We start from the raw sequence: 21273 nt of genomic DNA on the forward strand, positions 1-21273 counted from the left end.
GGTGGGACGCGGAGGTGGAGTGGGAGGGAGGTTCATATATCCCCTCAGTGGGAGGGGATATATGTATATTTATGGAAAATTCCATGGACAAAGGAGTCTGGCGGCCTACAGTTCATGGGGTCGCAAAGAGTTAGGCACAATTGTACATACACACACAGTCGATTCACAGAAACCAACATATTGTAAACCAATTATCCTCCAATGAAAAATAAATTTTAAGAAACAAAATAAAAAAATAAGAATACATTAAATAAATGTACATAACAGTTTTTAGGTGAACTTTTAAACAATAATTATTTTATAATAAATCTACTTAAAATTGTTTCCCAAATCTCTTTGGTAATTTACACCCTTAGAGTGTTGCTAAGTTAAATTAATGAGGGGAATTCACTGAATACCTAAATCATTGCCAAATAAGATAAAATACTGAAACACTAAATGTTAAAAAATTCTGTTTCCCTACTTTTAACCTCTTATTATGAGAGACTAAATATGTTTGCATCTTTTAGTAAATACATGTATAGTGTACATTATTAAAAGGCTGTACTATGAAGCAGCATGTTTCCAAAAATTATAAAATGTATTTATAAGTTTGCCAAGCCACAAAATGTTAGTACAATTCTCAACTGTTTACTTCTTCATTTGCACTAAAAAATTAAGATTTCAAAGGATTACAAATTCTAACAAATATATGTGATTAAATCTATAATAAATAAGTAGATATATAAATAAGGGATAAACTATAAAATAAAGGATAGATCACAAATAAGGGATAAAGAAGGGGTGGATAAATAAGAGAAACATCTCTGTATGCAAGGAAAATATTATGTGGAAAAGAATATTTATGAAAAAGTAATCTTAAGACTGTTACATGTGGTCAAGCTGGATATGATAGGACTAAATTTAAGTACAGGAGATTTAACATTAGTAGTAAGCTGGTGCAAAAGGACAAAGTCTTCTTAGATTATTTCTTTTGTCTTAATGAGAAATTGTAAACAAAGATTTTTTTGCTACCTTTAATACAACCTATCAAGAAAAACAAAGATTCTATATTTTGTCTTTATCAGCTCTTTCAACCCTCAGGGGAAAAAAACCTGAGTCTTTTCAATATTAAAAGAGCTAAGGCTTGACTGGGAACAAAATGGCAGAGTGGAAAGACACTAAGCTCACCTCCTCCCACAGGCACACCAAAAATACAACTATTTACAAAGCAACTATTGATGAGAAAGACCACAATTTAGGAAAAAAGATCTTCCACAACAAAAGATATAAAGAAGGTACCACAATGAGACAGTCAGGAGGGGCAGAGACACTGTATAATCAAGACCCACACCCAGGGTGGGAGTCCCACAGATGGGAGGGTAATGACAACAGCAGAGGTTCTCCTCAAGGAGTGAGGGGTCTGATCCCCCATCAGGCTCACGGGGGTCCTGCAACAGGAAGATGAACCCCCAGAACATTTGGCTTTGAAAGCCAGTGGGGCCTACTTTCAGGAGAGTCAGAGCACTGTGGTAAATAGACTCCACCCTTAAAGGGTACACACAAATACCAGGACTCAGAGGGCAGAAGCAGTAATTTGAAAGAAGTCTGGGTCAGACATACCTGCTGATCTTGGAGAGCTTCTCTGAGAGGCAAGAGGCAACTGGAGCTCCCCCAGGGGACACAGTCATTTTGGGGAGCTTGTTCTACCACAATGACATCAGTGCTGGCAAGCACCATTTTGGAATCCTCTCTCTAGCTTATTAGCACCCAGACCCAGCCCTGCCCACCAGCCTGTGGGCACCAATACAGGGATGCCTCAGGTCAAGAAATTAGACGAGCAGGAACACAGCCTCACCAACCAGCAGGCAAGCTGCCTGAAGATCCCCTGAGCTCAAAGCTACCCTAGGCCATGGCCCTGTACAGGAGAGGGGCTTCGCAGAAATTCCAGGACCCAACTCCACCCACGAATGGGCGGACACCAGCTCCAAGGTCCCCTGGGCCCCAACTATACCCACCGGTAGGCTGTCACCAGCCAGGGGACTAATGCAGCTTTGCAGCAGGTGATGACAAGACCCAGCCCACCAACCAACCAGCCGGCCAGCCCCAGGACACCCCAGTCCCCAGCCCCATCTACCAGTTGGCAAACATCACCTATGGGACACTCTGGGCCCCTCAGTCAGCCACCATGGAATTCTGACCACACTCACCAGAGGCCCAGCACAAACTTCAGGACTCCCGTGGTTTGGTGCCACAGATTCCAGGGCCCAGCTCTGCACACCAGTGGGCAAACAGTAGCCCCTAGACCCCCTAGGGTTCTACAGCTAGTCTCCTCATAACTCGGCCCCAGCAAACAGCAGCTGACAGCCTCAACACAAGGGAGGACCGGCAACCAATCGGATCCGGCACACCTACCACACCACCCACAACAGTCTGCCTACCACAAAAGAAGCAACCATACGACTCACATAGGGGCCACCCCAGAGCATATAGCTTGGGTGAAGAGAGAGGTGTGCACTGCTGGAACACATAGCACATCTCCTACAGAAGACCACTTCTCCAAGGTCAGTAAATGTAACCAACCTATCAGATACACAGAAACAAAAACATTAAATTAGGCAAAGTGAAACAGCAGAGGAACATGTGTCAAGAAAGAACAAGATAAAGCTCCAGAAGAACTAACCAAAGTGGAAATAGGCAATCTACCCAATAGACAATGGAAGTGAATGATTGTAAAGGTGATCAAAGAACAAAAGAGAAGACCACAGGATCAGAGTGAGTTTAAAAATTTTAACAAAGAGTTAAAAAACATAAAGAACCAAACAGGTGAAGAATACAATAACTGAAATTAAAAAAAAAACAAAAAACACTAGAAGGAATCAACAATACATTAAGTGATAAAGAAGAATGGATCAGTGAGCTGCAAGAGTGGAAATCACCGAAGCTAAGCAGAAAAAAAAAAAAAGAATGAAAAGAAACGATGACAGTTTAAGAGACCTCTGGAACAATAGCAAGCATACTGCCATTTGCGTTATAGGAGTAGAACAGAGACATAAAGGGGCAGAGAACATATTTGAAAACATAATAGTTGAAAACTTCTGTAACCTGGGAAAGGGAACAGACAACCAGCTCCAGAAAGCACAGAGAGCTTGAAACAGGACCACCCCAAAGAGGCCCACACCAAAACACACTGTAATTAAAATGATAAAAATTAAATGTAAAGAGTGAATATTAAAAGCAGTAAGAGAAAAGCGACAAGTTATGTACATGGGAACTCCCCTAAGTCAATCAGCTAACTTTTCAGCAGAAACTTGGCAGGCCAGAAGGCAGTGGCACAATATACTTAAAGTGATGAAAGGGAAAAAATTTACAACCAAGAATACTCTATATGGTGAGGCTTTTATTCAGATTTGATGGAGAAATCAAAGGTTTTATGGACAAGTAAAACCACCAAACCAGCTTTACAAGAAATGTTAAAGCAACTTCCTTAAGTGAAAAGGAAAAGGCCGCAACTAGAAACATGTTGATTATGAAAAGAAAAATCTCACTGATAAAGGCTGATATAGTAAAGGCAGTAAATCAACCACATATAATGCTAGTAGGAAGGTTAAAAGACAAAAGCAATAAAATCACATATATCTGCAATAAGTAGTTAAGGGATACACACACCAAAATAAAGGGATGTAAAATATGATGTCAGAAGCAGTCATGGTCTGGGGAGTGGAGGAAAAAAGTGTATTTGAAACTAACAGATCAGCAACTTAAAATAATCACATGTATGCATGTGTGTGTCTATATATACATACACAACATATATACACACACATATAAACCTCATGGTAACCACAAACCTAAAATCTAGAACACCAAAAAAAATAGAGCAAATCCTAACATAACACTAAATATAGTCATTAAATCACATGGGAAGAGAACAAAAGAACTACCAAAACAACCCTAAACAATTAACAAAATAGCAATGACTACATATCTATCAACAATTACTTTAAATGTAAATACACTAAAAGCTCCAATCATCAGGAACATTTCAAACTGCCAAAGATGCTTTGACCCTGACATCTAGAAATCTTCAGCTGGCTCCCCTCTGGACTTAGTGACTTATTGTAATCCCAACTGCAACTAATTATACTAATCACTGTTCTAATTTGTTTTTGCTCTCATTGTTTTTAAACTGTTTATGCTTTGTATTTCTCACTGCTATACTAAGATGGCCTTCACAGGAATGACAGCTTGATGTCTGGAAATGATTGACCACTCCTATAATGATTCCTCCTAATGAAGATCCAGGAATTTCCATCTTGAATGTCACCTAACACTTACTTCCTCGATGGCTCCTTGTTGCTCAAATGTGGTCATAAACTTTCTAAAAGCGTATGTCTCCTACAATGACCTTTTTCCCTCTTCCATGGAACATGAGTCTCTGGGAATGAGACTTCCAGTACCAAGTAAGTCGATGTTGATGCCAAATAATCAAATAGTTGATCACAGATGCTTTACAAAGAAAGATCTCAATCAAAAGGGAGAAATGTAAAAGGAAAACCAAAACGGAGTCAGTATTGCTATGAGGCCACTGAAGAAGTGTGACACATATACATGTGAGCCTGGGTGGAATCTCACCTTTTACCCACCCACTGTCCTGCTCAAGATACTTATCAGACTCTGAGCTTAAAACATCTAGTGATTCCTTAAGGACAAATATTTCCTGACTAATGTCAGAGTTGATCACAATTCTCACCAGGCAACTTAAAGAACCTTGTGGCTTTTGTCTTTTAAGCCCCTGACTTTTTCTGTTCCCCAGAACACTTTTTTGGTTTTACCTGATTATCTGTGCAATTCTTAACATCCCAAATAAAGCTATTTGTTCCTTGCAGACTCAATACTGACTATTGTTCACAATCAACAGGTCCATATTAGTACAAGTCTCTTAAAATCATGCCCTTTCTAGCTCCAACAGTGTCTCCAAGCTCACCCTTTTAATTTCCTGCACTGAAATTAACTCACTGTCATTCCCACATTCTCTTTCACTTCTGGGGTTACATTTTTAGTAATGTTGCTCTACCTGCAACCACTCCTTTCCTCTTCCAGCCATCCTCAACTCTAACATGTCATATTCCTTATTACCGTTTCTAATAAATTTTTGGGCCAGCTCACTTTAGCAGAGACCTGGAATAAAGTGGCACTTAAAAGATAGTTTTTGGAATGAATGACATTATGAACCCATATATTTATGTACAACATAGATATAATATGTTGGACGAAGTGCATTTTTGTTCAACATAACAGGAAGAAAAATTTTATGAGTATTTCCCAATTGTCAAGTATCTGTCAAGCAACTAAGTTTCTTCACTTACTCCTCTTAACCACTGAGAATGAATATTATAATCACCTTCATTTTATAAACTGCAAAACAGGCACAGGGGAGTCAAGTCACCAGTTCACTGGTGTAACACAAAGATCTTCAGCTCCAGATCTGTGACTATACCATGCTGTCTCTAGTCCTCGGTACATTCAAGACTTGATATCCAGAAGATATCATGAGAGGTAATGAGCAGTTTCCAAAGCAAGCGTTTGCCAAAAGAAATCATCAACTAGAGTAGGGTACAGCAAGAGTTGGATGGACATGACTATTTAGAATCTTGTTGTTCAGTCGCTAAGTCATGTCTGACTCTTTAAGACCCCATGGACTGCAGCACGCCAGGCTTCTCTGTCGATCACTATCTCCCCGAGTTTGCTCAAACTCATGTCCATTGAGTCAGTGATGCCATCCAACCATCTCATCCTCTGCCGGCCCCTTCTCCTCTTGCCCTCAATTTTTCCCAGCATCAGGGTCTTTTCCACTGAGGACTAGGGATTTATGCCACTAAGTCAAACAGCCAAGGCCCATGTATTGTCTACAGCTACTGAAATTCATATACAGTACAAAGTTGGGGACACAAACCTGAAGAAGAAAACAGTGCTTTTGGATACCCAGCCTGGAATCCAGTAGCCCTGACCAAGAATGGCTAGAAAGAAACCTCTTTAAGAATTTCTATAGCTACTCTCAAGCCATCCCAAATAAATATGCAATTTAAGTAAAAACAGAGTGACTGCAGTTGTTTAAAGCAGTTGCTTTCCCCCTAGGTTCAAACAGCTTTCCAAGCACTACTTACTTACAAAGGAATTCTAAGGCTGCCACTGCTTAAGATTGGGGTCACAACATCAATCACCAGCAGAGGAGGGGTCAGACCTGCCCTCACCAGAGAAATCTTCAGAACCAGGTATACAGGTGGCGTTACAGACATGGAGGGAACAAATACTTCTCAGTAACAAGAGGGAAATGCAGTGACTCAGATTAGGGCAAAAGGTCCAAGTCAAGTAGGTAGCTGTGGATGAATAACTAAGCAAAAAACCTAGGTCAGGCAATTTAGCCCTACAGAGTTGTCCATGTGGTGTTATTTCCTTTTGACAAGAAGTTTTGTTTTAATTTAGAGCTGCAGTACAAACCCACAAAACATGAGATTTATACTTAAGATTCAGGCAGACCCAGTTTGTGACCTATTTTACAAAGATTATTTTACAAGGTAACAGTATTGTAAATCTAGGTAAGAAGCTAATTAGTCACCCTATCTTGGGTAGTAGGCACTGTATATTTCCCAAATGTATTTTTTATAAAGGTAATTCAGTAGGTATCATAGACCAAGAATGATTCCATTCACTTGCTTAGACTTTTTTAAAAATCACCATCTTGAAAATAGGCACGCATTTCTTTAATATTTATACTGAATTTAAAATTATGCCTAAAGATAAATTAGACCGATATGCCATCAGAAATAATAAATACCTTTATATTAGAATAAAATGAATTCAAGATGCAAATTGTCAACAGATAACACACTTAGAAAACTCTGCTACATACTTAAGAAGTGCTGGTAAAATTTAGCCCCCAGTATATGGTGGGATTAAATCTACTTTCTCTTGCAAAGGCATATTGGCTGGAGAAAATCACAAAACTATTTACCAGCACCAATTAGCAATTTCTTAACGTTATATTGTGAATGAACCCAGATGACAGCAAAAATAAATCAGCTTCACGTGCTGATAGAAAGTTTTCACTCAAAACAGCTGATTTCTTAACTGAGTCCCTTTTCTAAACAAACTTAAAGCAGTGGGACCAAAAGAAATTTTTTTAATTAGAAAGGTTTCATGTGTGTATTTTTGTATATTCATTCACACTTTTTGACTTCCATAGAGTGCTAAGTACAGAACAATTAATTCAGCTTGCAAAACCAGGAAACATTTTATGTAAATCTACCCACTAATAAACTTTCTTTTGTGTTTTGCAACAGACTAATTACCTTCTTAGAAATTCAGCTCTTCTTCGACAGTCTTAGCAAGATCTTCCCCACATCCATTATATTTAGAAGAGTATTAGGAGCCTGGTGGGCTGCAGTCCATGGGGTCGCAAAGAGTCGGACACGACTGAGAGACTTCACTTTCGCTTTTCACTTTCATGTGTTGGAGAAGGAAATGGCAACCCACTCCAGTACTCTTGCCTGGAGAATCCCAGGGACGGAGGAGCCTGGTGGGCTGCAGTCCATGGGGTCGCTAAGAGTCGGACACGACTTCACTTTCTCTTGCACTTTTCCCTTTCATACACTGGAGCAGGAAATGGCAACCCACTCCAGTGTTCCTGCCTGGAGAATCCCGGGGACGGCGGAGCCTGGTGGGCTGCGGTCTGTGGGGTCGCACAGAGTCGTACACGACTAAAGCGACTTAGCAGCAGCAGCAGCAGCAACGCAGCCTTCCAAATTTTGAGGTTCGAGCGCCCTACTGGGGAACAGGAAGCCAGGCTCACATCAACACACCTTACTCACATTAAGACGCCTTTCCCACATCGCAGAGCCACGGGCTGGGAAAGTGCTCGAAAACTTAGAAGAAGCTGTGAGAGCTGCTGAGAGTGTGCACCTGGCGTGGGCAAGCCCGGGAGAGCGCATGCGTGCTCCACAGCGCCACCACTCTGAAGCGTGTTTTTTCACGTTCCCAATATTTGTACGTGTGGGGATAATCTTGGGCACTAATCAGGAAATGTACTTTTCTAAAGCATCTTTGTTGCTTATAAAGCATCACTTAAAATAAGTTTAGGAAATAACAATACAGGACACTCACACACTCACACACACACACACACTAGTGTAATTAGAATTTCAGGTAATAAAAGACTTAATTCGTTTCTTATGCTGTGCTGTGCTACATCGCTTCAGTCGTGTCAGACTGTTTGCGACCCTATGGACTGTAGCTCGCCACGCTCCGCTGACCATGGGATTCTCCAGACAAGAATACTGGAGTGGGTTGCTATGCCCTCCTCCAGGGGATCTTCCGGACCCAGGGATTGAACCTGCGTCTCTAACGTCTGCTGCACTGGCAGGCAAGCTCTTTACCACTAGTGGCACCTGGGAAGCCCTTGTTTCATATAAGCCTACTCTAATATTGGAGGTATACTTATTCTAGAAAAAATTATACCTTGTTTTTCATCTAGATGTCCTGTATATTATCTGGCAACTTTATTTATTAGGTAAGGGGACTTCCTGGTGGTTCAGACGGTAAACCGTCTGCATACAATGCGCGACACCTGGGTTCGATCCCTGGGTTGGGAAGATCCCCTGGAGAAGGAAATGGCAACCCACTCCAGTACTCTTGCCTGGAAAATCCCATGGACGGAGGAGTCTCGTAGGCTACAGTCCATGGGGTCGCAAAGAGTCAGACACAACTGGGAGATTTCACTTTCACTTGTTGAAAAGTATAACTGCCATAGCCAAAATATCTTGCTTGGGAACATTGTCTCAGAGGCTTGGTTGACTGCATTGCCTTGCAGGCTCAGTGATCTGATTGTCAGTCGGTGAATGCCCAGCCACAAGCCTGCAGGCTTGTGCAGTGAGGTCATGTTACCTGTCCTTAACCAGAATATGCGTGTTGCGGTGCTGCCTGCTCAGCTGTGTCGGACTCTTTGCAACCCCATGGACTGTAGCCGACCAGGTTCTTCTATACATGGGATTTTCCAGGCAAGAATACTGGAGTGGGCTGCCATTTCCTCCTCCAAGGAATCTTCCCCACCCAGGGATTGAACCCAGGTCTCCTGTGTGTCTCCTGCATTGGTAGGCAGGTTCTTTTCCACTAAGCCACCTGGGAAGCCCAACCTTAGTACATGCATGTTTGTTTGTTTTTTAATTCATTCCAATAAATGCTTAATAGCATCTCGTTCAGTGGGTCAAGTGGCTACTTTGTCCCCAAATTAAATGTCTTTCTTTACAAGGCAAATGGCAATAGGTCCATATTCATGATACACAGTTTTGCTGACACCTGATGAAACCACCTGAAGACCTGATGGAGCGTCTAGCAGGTGGCCTGCAGCTCTGCTCTTCCCTTATACACAGAGGTGGGAGGAGTGGTGGTGGAAGTGCCCTGGGGAGTTGCCTGGTTCGCCTTCCAAGAGCTACAACCTTGTGTCATAGCAACAAGCCTGACAAGTGCAGTTCGCTGAGCTCTGAGCAAACGTGCATTTAATCTGCCTGATTCAGCGCTGAATCAGGGCGGAACATAGCTTACAGGTGATGAGCATTTGGGGCGAAGAGGGTTTTGAAGCAAGCACAGTCTAGGATGAACTTCACAGAAAAGGGTAGAAAAATCCAGGGAAGGCAAAGACAAACAAGCCCATTGTTCATACGTAAAAGATTAAGCCTAGGGAATTACTGGACAAAATCAGCAATATGGAATTACCTTGGGAGAGATCAAAAAGGGACTTCAGAAGAGCTAAAAGAGACGTGTAACCACTTGTCACCAATGCAAGCCAAGGATGGTTAGACAGAAATAGCCCCCTGCAGATATTTTTGACAGACTCTCCAAGTAAAATCTTATTCTCTGAATCCACAATACAGTCTTTGCTCTTGTCATATTTTCCCAAATCACAGTTCTTGCATAGATATAAATATGGAAATTGAAAGTATTTTCCTTCAAAAAAGATAAAAGATACATTTTTAGATGGATGACAGTTCAACTCAAAGTACAATTGAGTTTAGGGGGACAGTTACCATGCAAAAATCAAGGTGTTCCCTAGGTATTAATACTCTTGTTTTAGAAATGTAGTTACATTTAAATGCATTTGATTTGTTGTCTTTTCTATTGCTATAGAAAAAATAGGAAAGATGACTATAATTATGCATATTTTGCAACGATTAGGCATTTAATATGCAATAAGATATTTGCTAGGGAAGTATGTCTATGCTTAGAACAGAGAACAGGCTCCAGGGTTATGTCAAGCTGCAAAGTGATATGTATGCGAATGAATTCTCAGGCTCATTAATCATTTTTATACTTGAAGTGCTAAACTGCTAATGTTACACTGAGAGTGAAAATGAAGTAATTAAAGAGTTTAATAGCTACAGTCTTTTGAGGGGAAAACAAGTTGATAATGCTTCCTTTAATATGTTACATAAATTGGATTTTTTGTTAAATTGCAAAAACCAGGTTCATCTATTGTGCAGCTTCCAATGACACAAATCATTTGATTATATTTGTGTATGAGCTCAATAGATGGCTATGGGAAGGCAGTTCACTAAACCATCACATTTATAAGAGGAAGTCTGTTACCGAGAGCACAAAAACACCTATCAGGTTCTCACCTTTTTCTTTTTGATGTTCGAAAGCACTACTTCTCAAATTACCTGTGATGAAGGGCCAGTTTTTGTTTCTTTGTTCTCAGATCATCACAGAGCAATTCTTTTGTAAAATACAATACCAATTACTTGAAAAATGAAACCAGAAGACAACCTGTTTTTAAATGACCATATTCAACAGACATAACAATACTCAGTCACATTTCTATAAAAGTTTCTAACAGCCTAATCTCAGTTACCGCACAGACCCAGAGATAATGTGAGGGGTGAGCCTTGGAAGCAGTGGTTTGGTCATACAATGACTCCGATTCACATAAGGGTTGAATGCTCAGGTCATTTGCAGGCTAGGGACATGAGAGGAGAGCTAATACTCTGTATAAGCCTCCTGCCACCTTTATGAAGGTCTGTGAACTAGTCTCTGCGGTGGTAAAGAGATGCACATGGATAGGCATCTCTGTGCAGTCCCCTTCACTGGAATTTGCTTTTTCTCTCATTCAGTAACTCTAAATACATCTTTCCCACTCTTCCCTTTTTCCTTTCCTTTCATTATTTTTTCTTCGTCCCATTTTGGTGGCATTTTCAGGCAGTTAAAAAACCATGACCTTGGAAATGGGCGAAACTGGGTTTCAATTGTGACACTGCTACATTCTGAAGAAGAGAAGGCAGGCCAAAAACTCGATCCTGCCAAGTTGGGATTTCTTCTCTATAAAATAGCGACAGTATTATCCTTCGTACAATATGAATGAGATTCTAAAATTAGATAAAAGGGCATAGTAGGCCCTCATCAAATGCTGCTCACCTCCTCATTCCTTCCTTTTCTGGTTATTTCTGGGTGTCTAAAAGACAAAGCTGCATTGTTATATGTGAAAGTTAATGTATTAGTAGCTATGCTTACAGCTTATCAACATGACTCTTCTTAGGAAATTAATTAAATAAAGCCAGTCAATCAACCAACAAACCAGATAAGCAAACAACTGACATTACTACATCTTTTTCCCTCTCCCAGGTAACAGTCTTATCTTCCACAGTGGCCCAAGCCAGAGTTTTGGGAGCCAAACTCATACGTACCCCAATTCCAAATGTCACCAATGCCATGAATTATTCCCCGCAAATGGTTGTCACATCCATTTCTTCACTTTTGCTCCCCCGGCACCATTTCCATTCTTTTCTGAGGTTTTGAAACCGATCCCCCTGTATCTTTTCCCAAACCCATGCAATCGATTGTCTTCAACATTGCTCTCAGAAGGCTCTTTCTAAATTAAAAACCTCCTCAAGTCAATCTCCTGCTTGAAACGTTCCCTAGAGGCTCACTCACTGTGAACTATGGGGCAAAGTTCAGAAGTCTAGCATTTGAACTGATATACATGTCACAGTTCTTAAACAGTTAAACTCTTTGAAAATTAGGTGGTAAATAACAGCTTCTATACGTCCAGGTCACACAGGCCACGTCCGAGACACTTCCCCAAGACTCTGCTTTCATCCTTCAGAGAAAGGGCCTCCAATAGAACTGTCCTGATAGATGATAACACAGCCTTAACAGCTGGAAATTATTTTTAACATCTCTCCTATTTACAAGTCCGTCACTAGCTAGCTTTGGAGTACTGTTCCCTTTTCCAAGCAGGAAAAGTGGTTTTTGGTTCTTTTTCCTGCTTGTTTTTTGCCACATGCCGCACTAACAAGTACATAGCACAATTTAACTACACCATAAAGCCAATATTTGAAGATAAAGTCAGGTTTTTCATTCACCAAACTCCAAAGTGCACAGATGCAACAGGTAACATTATCGAATATAGAATGTTCTTTGATCATCAGAATGTTTTATTCTAATATATCAATGAGTATTGTGTTTGAATTGGTTTCCTTTCCTATTACCAACTTATACTCTATTTTGCCTATTAACACTCTTAATTATTCTTATAGTTTTACGATGGAAATAATCATTGATTTTTATATTCCATCCCCTGATACAGTAGGGACTGGTGTTTTTACATATAAGCACAGAATATTATAATTATAAAAATCTAGTCTGTTTAAAAGATTTTTTCACTGTGACTAATTTATAGATAGTATAAAATATTTTATTAAGCCTTCTCAGTAATCCATTTAATTTCAAGATTACTTAATGTAACAAATCCTATGTAAAAATATTTAGAATTGAACTTGACCTCAATTAATTAATAAATCCATCAGCATTTACTTTTCAATGCACATGTATATGAACTTTCATGTAATTAGCTATACTTTGTTATAGAAATGCTAATTTTCTATATTATTTCAAATCACAGTAGTTATCCTCAACTAAATTTTATTTTCATGCATCAGTTGCATATTAATCTTCAACCTGTGTATGCTACTCTATGTGATTAGGCAGACTTTGTCATGCTAGTATTTTTAATTTTGTTTTCAAGACAAACTTGCCTTCCTCAATTGAACTTATTGTAATATATCAGTTCTTTACTTGACTTAAGATCTAGATGACTGGTTTTCCTGTAAGATAGAAGCAGACTTAAACACAGGAATCTTAAGCCAGTCTAGACTTGGAGCTGAGTATAAATCATAGCACCTTTTTTGGTAATATAGAACATTTTAGAATGGAAAGAGGCCAAGGTGTACATTTAGGTCTGGCCCATCTCTGAGTTATAAATATTATTATAGCCTACTCTGCTTTCTCCTCAACCTCTTCTTGCCAAAAGTATTTTTAAATTTTACTTGTAATACTTTCTTCTTTTGCTGGCCTAGCTGACTTATCCTATGTTATCCACTCCTAGCATGATGAATCTCTATTTCTTTGTGACTTTTCTTTGATATAACCTGGTGGTGTCTGCTGTCAGTTGACATTTGCTCAAATAGTTAGGATCACCAGTCATATCCATTCTCTGAGAACTGTGCAGATATGAAATAATCCCTTCTTAATCTCATTCTCAAAGTACATAGTTCTGCAATTTACTATATTTTCTGTATAACTATGTCCTTGAATATCATGCTTTCTGTTACTCGGTGTCCTGTCTGTCATTTCTAAAATAACAAATTTATAATAAACCAATTGGAATTTGAGTATTTCACATCTGGTAGTTCACATCTTACTTCACCCTTTATATATTTCCCCTAATATAAAACTTGGCTTTTCTGTTTTAGGGGAAAATCACAGAATCTTCAAGAATAAATATTCTTACTTTTGATCTAAAATACCTATTATTTAATGACTAAATTTTTTAGCAGAGTGGAGGAGTAAAACAAATAGCAAAGAGCCCTTAAATCTATTATAAAACCATCACACCACTAGATTTTTTAAAGAACTCAGAAGTATTTGGATGCACTAGAGATGCATTGTATATCCTGGGCATGCCATGAGAAATCTAGATCAGTTAAATGTAGTTGCAATCCCATAATCCCCACCACACACACACACACACACACACACACACACACACACACACACACAGAAATACATCATCCTCACTCTGCTTTGAAATAGGAGAGGTTTCACAAGTAAGGTGTTACGGAGTGGTTTTCCCTTCCATCCATATGAAAAAGCCAAGCTGAAACAATGCAGGTAGAAACAGTTCCCCTCCTCCCCATCTTCTCATCATCTCAAATTCAGATCACTAATCCTCAAAATTAAATGTGTTTTTTCCTAGACAAAATCTGTAATTTTAACCAAGTGTCCCAGATGATTCTGACCTAAAACAAATGATTCATCTCTTCATTTTTTCTACCACATTTTTTTCCTTCACTGGTTACTAAATAGTTAAATTGTTTGCTGGTGCCTCAAAATATCTTCACAGAGCCATGCTATAAACAGGTAAGCACATTTTAAGAAAATATGCTTAAAACTAACTGAGAAAGGTAAGACACTTTTGAGAGACACAGGAATTCATTCATTCAACAATGTTTCTAGAGCATCTATTAAGTGTCAGGCACTTTGCTCAGTGCTGGACATACAAAAGTAAAAAACAGTATTTACATCACCACTATAGATGTTTCTGTATATCTTCACTATATATGTATTTCATTCAATACTATAGAAACGTCCATCTGTTTAATACTTCTTTACTTCAAGTTCCCTTTGAAACTCCTTTTGGCAAGACAGTTAAATCCTTTACACTGGGAGTCTATCCCTTCCCCTCAGTTTCATTTCTTCTCCTCTACTATCAACCTATCTGCTCGAATGTTTCTAGAATAATTTCTGAAAGAAATAATATAGGCCAAAGACAATGAATGTTAGTTTCACGAGTCAGACAAAATGAAGAAGAAATGGCAAAAGTGAAATATCAATATCTTTCTTTGCTACAATGAAGAAAAATGAACGGCAAACATCCTAATGTGTGAACCACTCCACTAATAGTTCACTTCTACCTTTAGAAATCACACAGATTCGAATGTACAAATACTGTTGTTGTTGATCAGTTGCTACATCATGTCTGACTCTTTACGACCCTGTGGACTGCAGCATACCAGGCTCCTCTGTCCTTCGCTGTCTCTCCCAAAGTTTGCTCAAATTCATCTCCATTGAGTCAATGATGCCATCCAACCATCTCATCCTGTCAGCCCATCTCCTCCTGCCCTCAATCCTTCCCAGCATCAGTGTCTTTCCCAAAGAGTTGGCTCTTTGCATCAGGTGGCCAAAGTATTGGAGGTTCACCTTCAGCATCAGTCCTTCCAATGAATATTCAGGGTTGATTTCTTTAGAATTGTCTAGTTTGATCTCCTTGCTGTCCAAGGGACTCTCAAGAGTCTTCTCCAACAACACAGTTCAAAAGCATCGACTCTTCCACTCTCAACCTTCTTTATGGTCCAACTCTCACATTCGTACATGACTACTGGAAACACCATAGCTTTGATTATATGAACCTTTGTTGGCAAAGTAATGTTTCTGCTTTTTAATATGCTGTCTAGGTTTGTCACAGTTTTCCTTCCAAGGAGCAAACATGTTTATTTTGTGGCTGCAGACACCGTCCGAAGTGATTCTGGAGCCCAAGAAACTAAAATCTGTCACTGTTTCCACTTTTTCCCCTTCTATTTGCCATGAGGTGAGAGGACCAGATGCCATGATCTTTGTTTTTTTAATGTTGAGTTACAAATATTACACATCCTATATTATCTATTTATTTAACCTCTGGCAGGTTCAGAGAAGACCTCTCCTGCGTGGGCAGTATCTGTGTTGGACACTACAGGATAGGAATGACAAGGGAAGAAAGAAAAGCAACAGAAAGAGTCTGAAGCAGAAGGCAGAATATTCTGGACATTAGAAGCAACTGGATTACTAACTAGCTTGACATTTTATCCTATGGATAGCTTTTCTAAATGCCTAATTTTTCCCCTGTTGTTGTTATTCAGTCACATTCCGCTCTTTGCGACCCCATGGACTGCAGCACGCCAGGCTTCCCCGTCCATCACAATCTCCCAGAGCTTGCTCAAACTCATGTCCGTCGACTCGGTGATGCCATCCGACCATCTCATCTTCTGTCTTCCCCTTCTCCTCCTGCCTTCAATCTTTCCCAGAATCAGGGGCTTTTCTAATGAGTCAACTCTTTGCATCAGGTGGCTGAAATATGGGAGCTTCAGCTTCGGCACCAGTCCTTCCAATGACTATTCAGGACTGGTTTCCTTTAGGATTGACTGGTTTGATGTCCTTGCAGTCCAGGGAGGGTTTTTTAAATTAATTTTTATTGAAGTATAGTTGCTTTACAAAGTTGTGTTAGTTTCTGCTATACAAAGTGAATCAGCTATATGTATATCCCCCTTTTTCTTGGATTTCCTTCCCATTTAAGTCACCACAGGGTTCTCTGAGCTGTACAGTAGGCTCTCATTAATTACCTATTCTACACAGTATCAATAATGTATACATGTCTTCTTGTAGGGTTTTAATAAAACCCTAATTCTACATCATGGCCTTGTGTTTGCTTCAAAGAAATAAAAAACTTTTTACATGATCTAATATTAATCTACCCTAAGTTTACATCTGTCCTTGATCTTCAATCACTCACGAAAAGCCAGACATCCTGGAATGTGAAGTCAAGTGGGCATTAGAAAGCACCATTGCAAACAAAGTTAGTGGAGGTGATGGAATTCAAGTTGAGCTATTTCAAATCCTAAAAATTGATGCTGTTAAAGTGCTGCACTCAATATGCCAGCAAATTTGGAAAACTCAGCAGTGGCCACAGGACTGGAAAAGGTCAGTTTAAATTGCAATCCCAAAGAAAGGCACTGCCAAAGAATGTTCAAACTACCACACAATTTCACTCATCTCATACGCTAGCAAGGGAAGGGAAGTCGCTCAGTCGTGTCCGACTCTTTGCGACCCCGTGGACCGTAGCCTACTAGGCTCCTCCGTCCATGGGATTCTCCAGGCAAGAATACTGGAGTGGTTTGCCTTTTCCTTCTCCAGAGGATCTTCCCCACCCAGGGATCGAACCCAGGTCTCCCGCATTGGAGGCAGACGCTTTAACCTCTGAGCCACCAGGGATCCTATACGCTAGCAAAGTGATGCTCAAAATTCTCCAAGCCAGGCTTTAACAATACATGAACCGTGACCTTCCAGATGTTCAAGCTGGATTTAGAAAAGGCAGAGGAACCAGAGATCAAATTGCCAACATCTGCTGGATCATCAAAAAAGCAAGAGAGTTCCAGAAAAACATCTACTTCTGCTTTATTGACTATGCCAAAGCCTTTGACTGTGTGGATCACAACAGACTATGGAAAATACTCAAAGAGATAGGAATAACAAACCACCTTACCTGCCTCCTGAGAAACCTGTATGCAGGCCAAGAAGCAACAGTTAGAACTGGCCATGGAACAACAGACTGCTTCCAAATTGGGAAAGGAGTACATCAAGGCTGTATATTGTCACCCTGCTTATTTAACTTCTATTCAGAGTACATGATGCAAAATGCTGGGCTGAATGAAGCACAAGCTGGAATCAAGATTGCCAGGATTAATATCAATAACCTCAGATACGCAGATGACACCACCCTTATGGAACAAAGCAAAGAAGAATTTAAAAGCCTCTTGATGAAAGTGAAAGGGGAGAGTGAAAAAGTTGGCTTAAAGCTCAACATTCAGAAAACTAAGATCATGGCATCCAGTCCCATCACTTCATGGCAAATAGATGGGGAAAAAATGGAAACAGTGAGAGACTTTATTTTGGGGGGCTCCAAAATCACTGCAGATGGTGACTGCAGCCATGAAATTTAAAGAAGCTTGCTCCTTGAAAGAAAAGTAAGTCCAACCTAGACATCATATTAAAAAGCAGAAACATTACTCTGCCAACAAAGGTCTGTCTAGTCAAAGCTATGGTTTTTCCAGTAGTCATGTATGGATGTGAGAGTTGGACTATAAAGAAAGCTGAGTGCCAAAGAATTGATGCTTTTGAACTGTGGTGTTGGAGAAGACTCTTGAGGGTCCCTTGGGCTGCAAGGAGATCCAACCAGTCCATCCTAAAAGAAATCAGTCCTGAATATTCATTGGAAGGACTGATGCTGAAGCCGAAATTCCGATACTTTGGCCACCTGATGCGAAGAACTGACTCCTTGGAAAAACCCCTGATTCTGGGAAAGATTGAAGGGAGGATGAGAAGGGGACGACAGAGGATGAGATGGATGGATGGCATCACTGACTCAATGGACATGAGTTTGAGTAAGCTCCAGGAGTTAGTGATGGACAGGGAAGCCTGGCGTGCTGCAGTCCATGGGGTCACAAAGAGTTGGACATGATGAGAGACTGAACTGAACTTGATCTTCAAATGCTCTTTGTTTCCAATTTACTTTTCACTTATCTACCTTTTTTTTTTTCCCTAGAAGTAGTCAGCAGTCATTGGGCCTCTAGAAATATGTATCCCAATGAAATTCAATATATTTTAAAGTTCCATGTTTTATTTCGCTTCCTTTCAGATATAACACATGCATGTGATTTTGCCGCTCAGGAAGAATGATTAAGGTCTTCTCTTTAGTAACCTCCTTCACCTGGGGACTAATAGAGCACTAGGACCCTTCAACCAGCTCTTGTTACAAATGAAGCAAATAGAGGTGTTAGCCTTTTGTTGATTTGTCAGTTTCCATCAGAAATTTTATTTTCAAACCTCTGCTTATAATATATATTGTAATTAAGAGAAATATATATTTTAATAACCTACTCAGCATCACAAATCATTAAGAAGTATTTGTTTGTTCTTTTTTGCTGATGGGAGCATCACAAGTCTTTATTTTTTCAGAGCTTCGAATAGGAGGTGTAATATCAAGAAATACTTGTGTGCTTTGTCGTTGACATTATTTTAGCATCAGTTTCTAGCCATTTTTATTGTTTTCCTTTATGATGTTGATGGTATGATAATACGGTGCAACACTGATAAGCATTTTTACCACCTGAACTTTTCTTACAGGAAATGTTTCCCTAGTTTAATCTGCTATTCCTTTTCAAGGATTTCTTATATAACAGTGTATGTCAGGTTAATTTTTCTGGCTTCATTTCATGTAGACCAAGGTCATGAGTTTAATTTCTTTGGAGGCAGCTCAGTGTTTTAAAAGGGAACTAAATTTGGTCCCAAACAGACCTGATTTTCCATCTCAACTCCTCCGCCCCCACCTGCATCCCACTCCACCCTTTCCCAGGTGAAAGGAAAAAGAGTGCCCTGTTCTCTCTGCACCCAAGACTAATCCGATCAGATTTACACTAAAACATAATTCTCCCCTAAAGACTAAGGTTTATCCAGTATCAAGGGTTTACTTGTACTTTCTTCTGGGTAAATTAGAGCATTTGGACAGATCTCTTAATTTCTGAGCATCAGTTGCCTCATATTTAAAGATTTTTGTTGAAAAATGGTTCTCACAGGGTCCTTGTGACTCCTGAGTGTGTCAAACACTAAGTGTCATTTTTGGTACTTAGTAACTGCTGAACGAATGTTAACACTTTGCTTCCCTGTGCTTGATCATCTTTTCTATGTATGGAACAGATAGATAACTAACTCATAGACTGCTGCCATAATCTTGGTAAGAATCAACCAATTTCCATTCAAAATTGCCCTCCTCCCCCAAATATCCCAAATAGCTTTTGTATCCCAAGCATATTTAAGTCAAAATTTTAAAAATAGTTATGCATTTCAAATGATTTATGTGTAGTTAAGGCTAAATTAATCAGCCCCCTAAGCTTTATATGACTATAATGAAAGATAGTGGAAGGGTTTTTTTTTTCCTTCACTTAAACGATTTTATAAATCTAGGAAGATAATAATACCTACCTCATAGATTTATTGCTAAAAATAAACAGGTTAACAAGTGTAAAGCATTGGGTACAGTGTAGTACACAAAATCAAGTCCTTGATAACAGAATCAAGATTGCAGGGAAAAATAGCAATAACCTCAGATATGCAGATGACACCACCCTTATGGCAGAAAGCAAAGAGGAACTAAAGAACCTATTGATGAAAGTGAAAGAGGAGAGTGAAAAAGCTGGCTTAAAACTTGACATTCAAAAAACGAAGATCATGGCATCTGATCCCATTACTTCACGGCAAATAGATGGGGAAATAATGGAAACAGTGACAGACTTTATTTTCTTGGGCTCCAAAATCACTGCAGATGGTGACTGCAGCCATGAAATTGAAAGACGCTTGCTCCTTGGAAGAAAAGTTACGACCAACCTAGACAGCATATTAAAAAGCAGAGACATTACTTTGCCAACAAAGGTCTATCTAGTCAAAGCTGTGGTTTTTCCAGTAGTCATGTATGAATGTGTGAGCTAGACGATAAAGAAAATTGAGCATCAAAGGATTGATGCTTTTGAACTGTGGTGTTGGAGAAAACTCTTGACAGTCCCTTGGACAGCAAGGAGATCAAACCAGTCAAGGAGTTGTAGAATGATTTGGGAAAAAAACAGATAGTAAGCATGAGATAAAGAGAAACAGAGACGCAAACAGAGAGAGTGAGATGGCAAGATGAGAGAGTGAAAGAGAAGAAAGTCCGTTTTAACTGACTACCTGAAACAGGAACTATTCACTCTTGCCTTCTCACCATCCTACTAAATGATCCTGGGCAACCTGAGCCTCAGTTCTTCCCGTTAATCCCTACGATGATTCGTTTCAGCATTCATGAAATGTTTACTTAGCACATACCGCAGGCCAAACACAGTGATTTTAAATATGACAGCAGATATAAACATGACCTGGACATGCTAAAACATCATCCAAACAAATGGAGCTTCCTGCGTTTTGGTGAGAGACCTGTTAATAAAATGGGTTCGTACTTAAGCTGCCTAACAAAGGAGTTCATAATGCTCTGATTATCAAGATGTTGTACCTGAGAAGCCTCATGAGGCTAAAAAGCAGGTCTTTCCTGGGACTTAAGACTCTGCACTTCCACTGCAGGGGGCACGGGTTCAATAAGATCCCACATGCTGTAGGGCATGGCCAAAAAAAAAAAGCAGGTCTTTCCTTAGTGCCTAGCACGGGACCAGGCATAGGATAATTGATGGGTCATTATTGTCAACTTTCTTCACTTCTATATGCTTACTAAATCCCACATCATGCAGAGAGCCCCATGCTTCTGTAGCAATGCCAGAGCTCTGTCATTTAAATATTAATACAGAAACACACATTGAAGCCTGGTGTACCAGCTGCAAGGATGTTGGTGGTAAA

At 39.8% G+C, this 21273-nt stretch overlaps 1 protein-coding gene across 2 annotated transcripts in view; it reads right to left on the minus strand.

Moving 5' to 3' along the window:
• The window catches only part of IL1RAPL1 (interleukin 1 receptor accessory protein like 1), a 1447392-nt gene that overhangs the window by 1354157 nt on the left and 71962 nt on the right, over positions 1 to 21273 (minus strand). The window contains exon 1 of one of the 2 annotated variants that reach the window (XM_081568115.1): positions 7332 to 7937. The exons of the other annotated variant lie outside the window; for it this stretch is intronic. The gene's annotated coding sequence lies outside the window, so the exon portion shown is untranslated. Of the gene's footprint in view, positions 1 to 7331; positions 7938 to 21273 lie in introns of those variants that run through there. 2 annotated transcript variants of the gene reach the window in all.

This window comes from Giraffa tippelskirchi, chromosome X, assembly GCF_054371585.1.
Source record: "Giraffa tippelskirchi isolate mGirTip1 chromosome X, T2T-mGirTip1v1.2.pri, whole genome shotgun sequence".
NCBI lineage: Eukaryota > Metazoa > Chordata > Mammalia > Artiodactyla > Giraffidae > Giraffa > Giraffa tippelskirchi.